This window comes from Anomaloglossus baeobatrachus, chromosome 7 (assembly GCF_048569485.1).
Source record: "Anomaloglossus baeobatrachus isolate aAnoBae1 chromosome 7, aAnoBae1.hap1, whole genome shotgun sequence".
In the NCBI taxonomy this organism is placed as follows: Eukaryota; Metazoa; Chordata; class Amphibia; order Anura; family Aromobatidae; genus Anomaloglossus; species Anomaloglossus baeobatrachus.
Genome location: NC_134359.1, coordinates 40,893,718 through 40,906,496, shown reverse-complemented (window position 1 = coordinate 40,906,496; position 12,779 = coordinate 40,893,718). Strand labels below are relative to the sequence as shown.

The window sequence follows — 12,779 nt, the reverse complement described above, 5'->3', positions numbered from 1 at the left end:
TATATCATCATGGTTCTGACTTCTCCTGCTTCTTGATATTATATCATCATGGTTCTGACCTCTGCTTCTTGATGTTATATCATCATGGTTCTGACTTCTCCTGCTTTTTGATGTTATATCATCATGGTTCTGAGTTATCCTGCTTCTTGATGTTATATCATCATGGTTCTGACTTCTCCTGCTTTTTGATGTTATATCATCATGGTTCTGACTTCTCCTGCTTTTTGATGTTATATCATCATGGTTCTGACTTCTCCTGCTTCTTGATGTTATATCATCATGGTTCTGACTTCTCCTGCTTCTTGATGTTATATCATCATGGTTCTGACTTCTCCTGCTTTTTGATGTTATATCATCATGGTTCTGACTTTTCCTGCTTCTTGATGTTATATCATCATGGTTCTGACTTCTCCTGCTTTTTGATGTTATATCATCATGGTTCTGACTTTTCCTGCTTCTTGATGTTATATCATCATGGTTCTGACTTCTCCTGCTTTTGATGTTATATCATCATGGTTCTGACTTCTCCTGCTTTTTGATGTTATATCATCATGGTTCTGACTTCTCCTGCTTTTTGATGTTATATCATCATGGTTCTGACTTTTCCTGCTTCTTGATGTTATATCATCATGGTTCTGACTTCTCCTGCTTTTTGATGTTATATCATCATGGTTCTGACTTCTCCTGCTTCTTGATGTTATATTATCATGGTTCTGACTTCTCCTGCTTCTTGATGATATATCATCATGGTTCTGACTTCTCCTGCTTCTTGATGTTGTATCATCATGGTTCTGACTTCTCCTGCTTCTTGATGATATATCATCATGGTTCTGACTCCTGCTTCTTGATGTTGTATCATCATGGTTCTGACTTCTCCTGCTTCTTGATGATATATCATCATGGTTCTGACTTCTCCTGCTTCTTGATGTTATATCATCATGGGTCTGACTTCTCCTGCTTCTTGATGATATATCATCATGGTTCTGACTTCTCCTGCTTTTTGATGTTATATCATCATGGTTCTGACTTCGCCTGCTTCTTGATGTTATATCATCATGGTTCTGACTTCTCCTGCTTTTTGATGTTATATCATCATGGTTCTGACTTCTCCTGCTTCTTGATGTTATATCATCATGGTTCTGACTTCTCCTGCTTCTTGATGTTATATCATCATGGTTCTGACTTCTCCTGCTTTTGATGATATATCATCATGGTTCTGACTTCTCCTGCTTTTTGATGTTATATCATCATGGTTCTGACTTCTCCTGCTTTTTGATGTTATATCATCATGGTTCTGACTTCTCCTGCTTCTTGATGTTATATCATCATGGTTCTGACTTCTCCTGCTTCTTGATGTTATATCATCATGGTTCTGACTTCTCCTGCTTTTTGATGTTATATCATCATGGTTCTCACTTCTCCTGCTTCTTGATGTTATATCATCATGGTTCTGGCTTCTCCTGCTTTTTGATGTTATATCATCATGGTTCTGACTTTTCCTGCTTCTTGATGTTATATCATCATGGTTCTGACTTCTCCTGCTTTTGATGTTATATCATCATGGTTCTGACTTCTCCTGCTTTTTGATGTTATATCATCATGGTTCTGACTTCTCCTGCTTTTTGATGTTATATCATCATGGTTCTGACTTCTCCTGCTTCTTGATGTTATATCATCATGGTTCTGACTTCTCCTGCTTCTTGATGTTATATTATCATGGTTCTGACTTCTCCTGCTTCTTGATGATATATCATCATGGTTCTGACTTCTCCTGCTTCTTGATGTTGTATCATCATGGTTCTGACTTCTCCTGCTTCTTGATGATATATCATCATGGTTCTGACTTCTCCTGCTTCTTGATGTTGTATCATCATGGTTCTGACTTCTCCTGCTTCTTGATGATATATCATCATGGTTCTGACTTCTCCTGCTTCTTGATGTTATATCATCATGGGTCTGACTTCTCCTGCTTCTTGATGATATATCATCATGGTTCTGACTTCTCCTGCTTTTTGATGTTATATCATCATGGTTCTGACTTCTCCTGCTTCTTGATGTTATATCATTATGGTTCTGACTTCTCCTGCTTTTTGATGTTATATCATCATGGTTCTGACTTCTCCTGCTTCTTGATGTTATATCATCATGGGTCTGACTTCTCCTGCTTCTTGATGATATATCATCATGGTTCTGACTTCTCCTGCTTTTTGATGTTATATCATCATGGTTCTGACTTCTCCTGCTTCTTGATGTTATATCATCATGGTTCTGACTTCTCCTGCTTTTTGATGTTATATCATCATGGTTCTGACTTTTCCTGCTTCTTGATGTTATATCATCATGGTTCTGACTTCTCCTGCTTTTGATGTTATATCATCATGGTTCTGACTTCTCCTGCTTTTTGATGTTATATCATCATGGTTCTGACTTCTCCTGCTTTTTGATGTTATATCATCATGGTTCTGACTTCTCCTGCTTTTTGATGTTATATCATCATGGGTCTGACTTCTCCTGCTTCTTGATGATATATCATCATGGTTCTGACTTCTCCTGCTTTTTGATGTTATATCATCATGGTTCTGACTTCTCCTGCTTTTTGATGTTATATCATCATGGTTCTGCGTTATCCTGCTTTTTGATGTTATATCATCATGGTTCTGACTTCTCCTGCTTCTTGATGTTATATCATCATGGTTCTGACTTCTCCTGCTTCTTGATGTTATATCATCATGGTTCTGACTTCTCCTGCTTTTTGATGTTATATCATCATGGTTCTGACTTCTCCTGCTTCTTGATGTTATATCATCATGGTTCTGACTTCTCCTGCTTTTTGATGTTATATCATCATGGTTCTGACTTTTCCTGCTTCTTGATGTTATATCATCATGGTTCTGACTTCTCCTGCTTTTGATGTTATATCATCATGGTTCTGACTTCTCCTGCTTTTTGATGTTATATCATCATGGTTCTGACTTCTCCTGCTTTTGATGTTATATCATCATGGTTCTGACTTCTCCTGCTTTTTGATGTTATATCATCATGGTTCTGACTTCTCCTGCTTCTTGATGTTATATCATCATGGTTCTGACTTCTCCTGCTTTTTGATGTTATATCATCATGGTTCTGACTTCTCCTGCTTCTTGATGTTATATCATCATGGTTCTGACTTCTCCTGCTTCTTGATGTTATATTATCATGGTTCTGACTTCTCCTGCTTCTTGATGATATATCATCATGGTTCTGACTTCTCCTGCTTCTTGATGTTGTATCATCATGGTTCTGACTTCACCTGCTTCTTGATGATATATCATCATGGTTCTGACTTCTCCTGCTTCTTGATGTTGTATCATCATGGTTCTGACTTCTCCTGCTTCTTGATGATATATCATCATGGTTCTGACTTCTCCTGCTTCTTGATGTTATATCATCATGGGTCTGACTTCTCCTGCTTCTTGATGATATATCATCATGGTTCTGACTTCTCCTGCTTTTTGATGTTATATCATCATGGTTCTGACTTCTCCTGCTTCTTGATGTTATATCATCATGGTTCTGACTTCTCCTACTTTTTGATGTTATATCATCATGGTTCTGACTTCTCCTGCTTCTTGATGTTATATCATCATGGTTCTGACTTCTCCTGCTTTTTGATGTTATATCATCATGGTTCTGACTTCTCCTGCTTCTTGATGTTATATCATCATGGTTCTGACTTCTCCTGCTTTTGATGATATATCATCATGGTTCTGACTTCTCCTGCTTTTTGATGTTATATCATCATGGTTCTGACTTCTCCTGCTTTTTGATGTTATATCATCATGGTTCTGACTTCTCCTGCTTCTTGATATTATATCATCATGGTTCTGACTTCTCCTGCTTCTTGATGTTATATTATCATGGTTCTGACTTCTCCTGCTTCTTGATGAGATATCATCATGGTTCTGACTTCTCCTGCTTCTTGATGTTGTATCATCATGGTTCTGACTTCTCCTGCTTCTTGATGATATATCATCATGGTTCTGACTTCTCCTGCTTCTTGATGTTATATCATCATGGTTCTGACTTCTCCTGCTTCTTGATGTTATATCATCATGGTACTGACTTCTCCTGCTTCTTGATGTTATATCATCATGGTTCTGACTTCTCCTGATTTTTGATGGTATATCATCATGGGTCTGACTTCTCCTGCTTCTTGATGATATATCATCATGGTTCTGACTTCTCCTGCTTTTTGATGTTATATCATCATGGTTCTGACTTTTCCTGCTTCTTGATGTTATATCATCATGGTTCTGACTTCTCCTGCTTTTTGATGTTATATCATCATGGTTCTGACTTCTCCTACTTTTTGATGTTATATCATTATGGTTCTGACTTCTCCTACTTTTTGATGTTATATCATCATGGTTCTGACTTCTCCTACTTTTTGATGTTATATCATCATGGTTCTGACTTCTCCTGCTTCTTGATGTTATATCATCATGGTTCTGACTTCTCCTGCTTCTTGATGTTATATCATCATGGTTCTGACTTCTCCTGCTTCTTGATGTTATATCATCATGGTTCTGACTTCTCCTGCTTCTTGATGTTATATTATCATGGTTCTAACTTCTCCTGCTTCTTGATGTTATATCATCATGGTTCTGACTTCTCCTGCTTCTTGATGTTATATCATCATGGTTCTGACTTCTCCTGCTTCTTGATGTTATATCATCATGGTTCTGACTTCTCCTGCTTTTTGATGTTATATCATCATGGTTCTGACTTCTCCTGCTTCTTGATGTTATATCATCATGGTTCTGACTTCTCCTGCTTTTTGATGTTATATCATCATGGTTCTGACTTCTCCTGCTTCTTGATGTTATATCATCATGGTACTGACTTCTCCTGCTTCTTGATGTTATATCATCATGGGTCTGACTTCTCCTGCTTTTTGATGTTATATCATCATGGGTCTGACTTCTCCTGCTTCTTGATGATATATCATCATGGTTCTGACTTCTCCTGCTTTTTGATGTTATATCATCATGGTTCTGACTTCTCCTGCTTCTTGATGTTATATCATCATGGTTCTGACTTCTCCTGCTTTTTGATGTTATATCATCATGGTTCTGACTTCTCCTACTTTTTGATGTTATATCATCATGGTTCTGACTTCTCCTACTTTATGATGTTATATCATCATGGGTCTGACTTCTCCTGCTTCTTGATGATATATCATCATGGTTCTGACTTCTCCTGCTTTTTGATGTTATATCATCATGGTTCTGACTTCTCCTGCTTCTTGATGTTATATCATCATGGTTCTGACTTCTCCTGCTTTTTGATGTTATATCATCATGGTTCTGACTTCTCCTACTTTTTGATGTTATATCATCATGGTTCTGACTTCTCCTACTTTTTGATGTTATATCATCATGGTTCTGACTTCTCCTTCTTTTTGATGTTATATCATCATGGTTCTGACTTCTCCTGCTTCTTGATGTTATATCATCATGGCTCTGACTTCTCCTGCTTCTTGATGTTATATCATCATGGTTCTGACTTCTCCTGCTTCTTGATGTTATATCATCATGGCTCTGACTTCTCCTGCTTCTTGATGTTATATCATCATGGTTCTGACTTCTCCTGCTTCTTGATGTTATATCATCATGGTTCTGACTTCTCCTGCTTCTTGATGTTATATCATCATGGTTCTGACTTCTCCTGCTTTTTGATGTTATATCATCATGGGTCTGACTTCTCCTGCTTCTTGATGATATATCATCATGGTTCTGACTTCTCCTGCTTTTTGATGTTATATCATCATGGTTCTGACTTCTCCTGCTTCTTGATGTTATATCATCATGGTTCTGACTTCTCCTGCTTTTTGATGTTATATCATCATGGTTCTGACTTCTCCTACTTTTTGATGTTATATCATCATGGTTCTGACTTCTCCTACTTTATGATGTTATATCATCATGGGTCTGACTTCTCCTGCTTCTTGATGATATATCATCATGGTTCTGACTTCTCCTGCTTTTTGATGTTATATCATCATGGTTCTGACTTCTCCTGCTTCTTGATATTATATCATCATGGTTCTGACTTCTCCTGCTTTTTGATGTTATATCATCATGGTTCTGACTTCTCCTACTTTTTGATGTTATATCATCATGGTTCTGACTTCTCCTACTTTTTGATGTTATATCATCATGGTTCTGACTTCTCCTTCTTTTTGATGTTATATCATCATGGTTCTGACTTCTCCTGCTTCTTGATGTTATATCATCATGGTTCTGACTTCTCCTGCTTCTTGATGTTATATCATCATGGCTCTGACTTCTCCTGCTTCTTGATGTTATATCATCATGGTTCTGACTTCTCCTGCTTCTTGATGTTATATCATCATGGTTCTGACTTCTCCTGCTTCTTGATGTTATATCATCATGGTTCTGACTTCTCCTACTTTTTGATGTGATATCATCATGGCTCTGACTTCTCCTGCTTTTTGATGTTATATCATCATGGTTCTGACTTCTCATGCTTCTTGATGTTATATCATCATGGTTCTGACTTCTCATGCTTCTTGATGTTATATCATCATGGTTCTGACTTCTCATGCTTGAACACTTTTTCGGCTCTGCTGCTGCGCTTTTTGTATAGCATTTGCAAAGTTAAAGGGGAATTCATATGTAACAGGTTTGCTGCACAAATGTCCAAGACTAAAAGTACATTTTTATATCTAGGAATGGGGTTCTTTTTTTACCCAGTGCAATGATTTCTGCGAGTCCCATTCAAGTGACTAAAACAGTCCAAGTTTACGTATATTTAGTGAAGAAGATACGCAGCGCGGAGGCACATTTATAGGGACAATGTGTTGGCATAATTCTAATATGACTGATATCAGCGGTTGCACATGGCACTATTGTAGGTGCACTGTAATTGACAGTATTATAGGCTCATTGGTGCATATTTTTAGAAAATGTCAATAACTGCTGCACTAATAATCGTAAAAAGGGGGGGAGGGGGATATGCCGATATATCAATAAATGTAAATAAAAAATAGATGAATAATTAAACAAGTATTTTAGGTACCTGCAGTTTTGGAGGCTGTTTGTGTGGTCTCTGAGGAGGACAAACAAACAGCCTCCAAAACTGCAGGTACCTAAAATACTTGTTTAATTATTCATATATTTTTTATTTACATTTATTGATATATCGGCATAGCCCCCTCCCCCCTTTTTACGATTATTAGCGCAGCAGTTATTGACATTTTCTTTCCTTTACCTCGACAGGTTTACGTGGACCCTGTCCACTGCTTGCAGCTTTTTAACTGTGAGACCAATCTTCTCAATAAACCCATTTATTGTGAAGCTACTACTGTCTCCTCTCTCCTCTTTTTTGAGCGCTAGTGTTTTTCTTCTTTTTGAGGTGCATATTTTTTAGTTTCCTAAAGGGATTGTTCATAGCAACAATATTAATGACTTATGTTTAGGAGATAGCACATCACCTGGGGTCTGATACAGTTAAGTGTTGGAACTAGCCAGCAATGGGAGGAGCTAGTTGACAGGGTAAGAGACAGTTCTTTCTAGAAGAGTCAATTTGTTTAAGGTTATGTGCCCACGATCAGGACGACAATTCCGCAGCAAACAATTGACATTCTGCAGTCTGGAAAGCCGCTCCATAGGTCAGTATTTGCTGCGGAAAAACAAGCATAGTTGGCACGGTATATATAGAAATCCATCCACTATGCTTGTACTGTACACCGCAGCAGTTTGGACGCAGCTGACGTATGCTGCATCCAAACCGCTGCAAATACTGATCGTGGGCACGCAGCCTAAAGGGTGCTTTACACGCTGCGACATCTCTAGCGATTGCTCGCGATGTCGTGCGCGATAGCACCCGCCCCCGTCGTTCGTGCAACATTTGGTGATTGCTGCCGTAGCGAACATTATCGCTACGGCAGCGTCACACGCACATACCTTGTCAGCGTCACTAAGCGTCCGGCCAATAGCAGAGGAGGGGCGGAGATGAGCGGGACGTAACATCCCGCCCACCTCCTTCGTTCCTCATTGCCGGTGGACGCAGGTAAGGAGATGTTCGTCATTCCTGCGGTGTCACACATAGCGATGTGTGCTACCGCAGGAACGACGAACAACATCGTAGCTGCAGGCGCAACGATATTAAGGAAAGGAGCGACGTGTCAACGATCACCGTTTTTGAACGATTTTGCGATCGTTGATCGTCGCTCCTTGGTGTCACACGCTGCGATGTCGCTACCGGCGCCGGATGTGCGTCACTAACGACGAGAACCCGACGATATATCAGTAGTGATGTCGCAGCGTGTAAAGCACTCTTTAGAGCGAAGATATAGTGAGTGACAGTTATGGACGGATAGTCTGTAGGTCGTGAAGTTGCTTACAGTGGGTGGCATGTGGTAGCAACGGGAAGAAAAGGGACTGGAGACGAGATAGCGTGCACCATGAGAATTGATTGAGGCACAGAGGGCGAACAGCATTGAAACAAGAAACCAATCTTTGAACATAGCACCCTCAGATGATAAGAGCCAGAGGACAGGACTTTAGTGGCCAGGCCCATTAGCCGTCAAGGTAACATGTTTATTCTAACTGGTGTGTGACTGAAGTCAACTTATTTAAGTGGACTCTCCCCGAGTGTCTGAGAGTCAAGGCTCTACTCTGACCGTGGTGATGAGACTCATGATCCTAACCCCTGTAAGGAGACTAGATGTGGAGCCGCTGCAAGGGAAAGTGACCGTCACAAGTTGTACTGTAAATTTGAGCTGGGTTGTGCTCGAACTCACAGGACCAATAAGATCTGAAGCAACCCAGTGGGAACTTAAAGGGAACCTGTCACCACTTTTTCGGCCTATAATCTGCAGCCACCATCACCGGGCTCTTATATAGAGCATTCTAAGATGCTGTATATAAGAGCCCAGGCCGGGGGTATAACATAAAAAACACTTTATAATACTTACCAAACGGTCGCGCGGTGGGCCTTATGGGCGTCTCTGTTGTCCGGTCCCGGCGCCGCCTCTTTTGGCCATCTTTGTTCTCCTTCTTCTCTAGCTGTGGTGCATGACGGGTCTGATGTCATACACACTCACCGGCATTCAGGTCCTGAGCAGGGCAGATCAAAGTATTGTAGTGCGCCCGCGCAGGACTGGCGAGTGTGTATGACGTAACCGCATCATGCACACAGGCTTCAGAAAGAGGACGAAGATGGCTGAAAGAGGAGGCACCGGCACCGGACAACGGAGACGCCCATAAGGCCCACTGCGCAACCTTAAGGTAAGTATTATAAAGTGTTTTTTTATGTTCTCACAGCGGCCTGGGCTCTTATATACAGCATGTTAAAACACTGTATATAAGAGCCCGGTGGTGGAGGCCGCAGCTTATAGGCCAAAAAAGTGGTGACAGGTTCCCTTTAAGACTGAGTCTGAACATGCCTTGTAGAACTGTAACGTGCTGGAAGATATGTGCACGCTATCTGAAGTGTAAAGTTGTTGCAGAGTCGAAACGTTGAGTAAAGAGTTGTTGTTTGAAACAAGCTGTTGGTCTCCTTGTGAGTGTAAGTCATCATTGGGTCATGGCCAGCCAACATCAGCGGCAGTATCCAGTCTGCCCCAGTCCACACCCTACACAACACAAGTCCACACACCCAGCCAGGACTGTGTATTCCATATAGTACGCCGGGGCATCAAGAACCACTCACCCACGACTACCACCTAACGCCACTCTACAGCCTAACAATTGATAGGTGGACTGGGGAGGAAGTAGGGGTAGTGTAGTTGTTGGACCACCAGAGATCTGATTTTAATGGTTATCAATATGGTTATCAATAGTGTATTTTTTTTTTTTACAAACTCTTCAGCTTTATGCCATTTTTTGATTGGCCTACTGTAGACCCATTTTTCTACTACAATTTTGCCAAAATATGTTTTTTAGGGCATGCTCATTTCCCCATACCACACTTACTATCATTTAAGTCACACCTCTTTGTCTGATGCAAAACATAATAAATCTAGTGCGCGACTTTTATAGCAGTTTTTATTTGGTGCGGATTGAGCCAGAAATCTGTTGCGTATAGCTTCGTATATATCTGCACCTTTGTGTCTAATACATTTGTAGTGACGGTGCGGCTGTCACAATTTGAAGTACAGGTATCTCTCTCTGTTTCTTTTTTTTTCTTGCAAATAGATTTAACAGAAAGACATCAATGTCAACGGTTCCTAACATCTGAATAGATGAACTTCCCATTGATGCTTCTGACGGTCATCATCAGCGGCCATGTGTTGTGGCTTCTGAGTGCCAAGGAAGACGCCAACGAGCCACTGTGCCAGGGTCATGGTATTTAGATACAGGGCTAATGTAGGAAACAGTCTTTATCAGGGGTGAAGGAACCGTTACAGATGCACAATGGATCCAAGAGCAATGACTTCTAATGTCCAGTAGAGGATGCTCTTGTTCAAGAAAGTAGCGTGCAACTTGCTGTTCTTCTTGGTTCCGTCTTGTACGGACAACGACAACGTATGAGATCTGATATTAGAAGAGTAGTTGTATTATACATTATCACACTGTTTCTGAAATGTAAACAGGAATGGCTTCCAAAAACAGAACGCCGTCCACATTGCCGTCAATGATCATATCAAGTTGCGGATTATAGTGCACCACTTGTTTCTGTTTCATTAACTCTTGCAAAGCTGACACTCAGTGTGGCTTCTGGTAAAGGGGACACGTTGTTCTTTTGGAATAATTTTTTTAGTTGGTTTCCTCTGACGTCTCATAATCCTCTCCTGGATGTCTACTACAATGACCAGTGTCCGTAGTTGTCTACTTTTGTTAGGGGCATCGGCCACTGATCCTGTGCTACTCCTCTTCTGCATCAAACCATGTACTTATTCAGGAAAACATAATGGGAACCTTTAAAGCACTTTCTTATGTAACTTATTTAGGAATTTCATCCTCCTGATCATTTGTTTAATAATTCTGAAGAATAACAACAATGCCCCGTACAGAAGTCCCTAATCCCTAATGCAAATGTGCCGCCCCCACGTTAGTAGCAGCCGGGCTGCTTGGATCCGGACCCGTGGTGTGGCTCGAGGGATTCTCCGGACCCGGGGGTCACGCGGACACTCCGAATGAAAAGGGGACGTAATTGTACGGGATTTGCCGTAGTCAGTCTCTGACGCCGCCCACGGTGTGTGGTGAAGTGTAGCACCACCGCTGCTGTTGTGGGGCACCCGGGGGCGATGGAATGGCAGCTGGTTGTTAACCCCTCCGTGGGTAGGGATGGTTGCCCCAGAACCCGTTGACGCTGTCCCGGGGACGGTGATGGCAGGGGCTGGCGCGCCTGGTCAGACCAGGGAGTCTCAGTTTACTCACGATTAAATAAATCAGACAAGTCCAGTAGTTAACCAAGGTGCTGGTGGCCAGCCACCGTGGCCTGGTGTACTCAGGTCCCCCACCCGGGGTGGTGGTCTGTGTCACTTTTTCTCTGCACTGCTCTGTGATGTGGTGGACTTCCCGGTGTGGAACGAGGGAGTCTGCTCTCGGTCTTTTGTGTACCTGAGGAGCCGTGCCCGCTGACGCTGACCCTTGGGATCTGTCGGGCCCTGGCGGATGCCCTATCCCTCTCGGTGGGTGGTTGTCTGCTTTTTGGGACTTTGGTTGGGACAGGACCTATAATCCTGCTCTCAATTGGTTAATTAGCTAGGCCGTTGGTTCCGATCCTGGCTTCAGGGTCCAAGTAACCCCTCTGTGCACGGTTTCCGGGTCAGTTCTCCGGTGTCGGTACCGGCGGGCTACAACCCTGCCCCGGTCCACCTCGGATCTCCGGCTGCCGTCTTCCCATCTCCTGTCAGACATGGACCACCGTCTGCCACCTAGCCAATGGACCAGGTCTCCAACCCCATGCCACTGTTCTTTGTACTTGAGCTTCACCTCCTCCTTCTCACTCCTCTTTCAACTCAACTCCACTCCACTCAACTCAACTCAACCCAACTGACTTGTTTCCCGCCCCGGGTTCTCTAGACCCCTAGGTGGTAGTTCTCCATCTGCCTGGTCCCACCCACTAGTGTGCCTGTCCTACCCTGAGGGGGGTGACTAGGATTTCAGGTCGACTGTTTGTAACCCTTTGAGGGAAGGTGTTGTGCGGGGCCTCTATTGTGTGACCACCTGGCGGCGCCAGGGCGTTACACAAAATGTGTTAAAGGACCAATTAGGGAGGGCAGCAAGACTGAGGGGGGATGCTATTCCTTAGGTTCAGTTAAAGGGTTTATTTCAGTGTGCACTTTTGTGCGGGAAAAGTGTAGGGTGGAGCTATAGGGACAGTTGGGATTTGGGGCCTTGTGATTGGTTAGGGGGTGGTGTTTGTAGGGCAGTATATATGTCAGGGTCCTGGGGGGGGGTTGGTCATTCATACCTGGAAGGCGGCCAGAATCGATAATGTTATAGGTTTGATATAAGATGTGGAGAAAAGGATGCAAGTAGTCTGTCGCAGCAGCGGGGGAAAGGAGAGGGGCACTTAAAGTTGGGGGTTTGCACAAAAGTGCAAGGGGGGGAAACCCAGTGCAGGAACGGGTCACCTCTGGTGGTGCAATTGTTTGGTGTAACATGTGTCCTTGCTGGGTTGAGTCTCATCATGACATTGGTTGGGCAACATTCGGCTAGGTGCCCTTGAGCCGCTGTGGTGCGGCTGAGGGCAGGTGGTGGAGCTGATGTTGCAAGCAAACGGTTTTTGGGAACCTTCATTTACCCCTTCTCCTTTCGGGTTCT

At 42.4% G+C, this 12,779-nt stretch overlaps 1 protein-coding gene across 2 annotated transcripts in view; it reads left to right on the top strand.

Annotated features, from left to right (window-relative positions):
• The window catches only part of ACVR1C (activin A receptor type 1C), a 116,226-nt gene that overhangs the window by 71,229 nt on the left and 32,218 nt on the right, over positions 1 to 12,779 (top strand). The gene's annotated exons all lie outside the window — the stretch shown is intronic.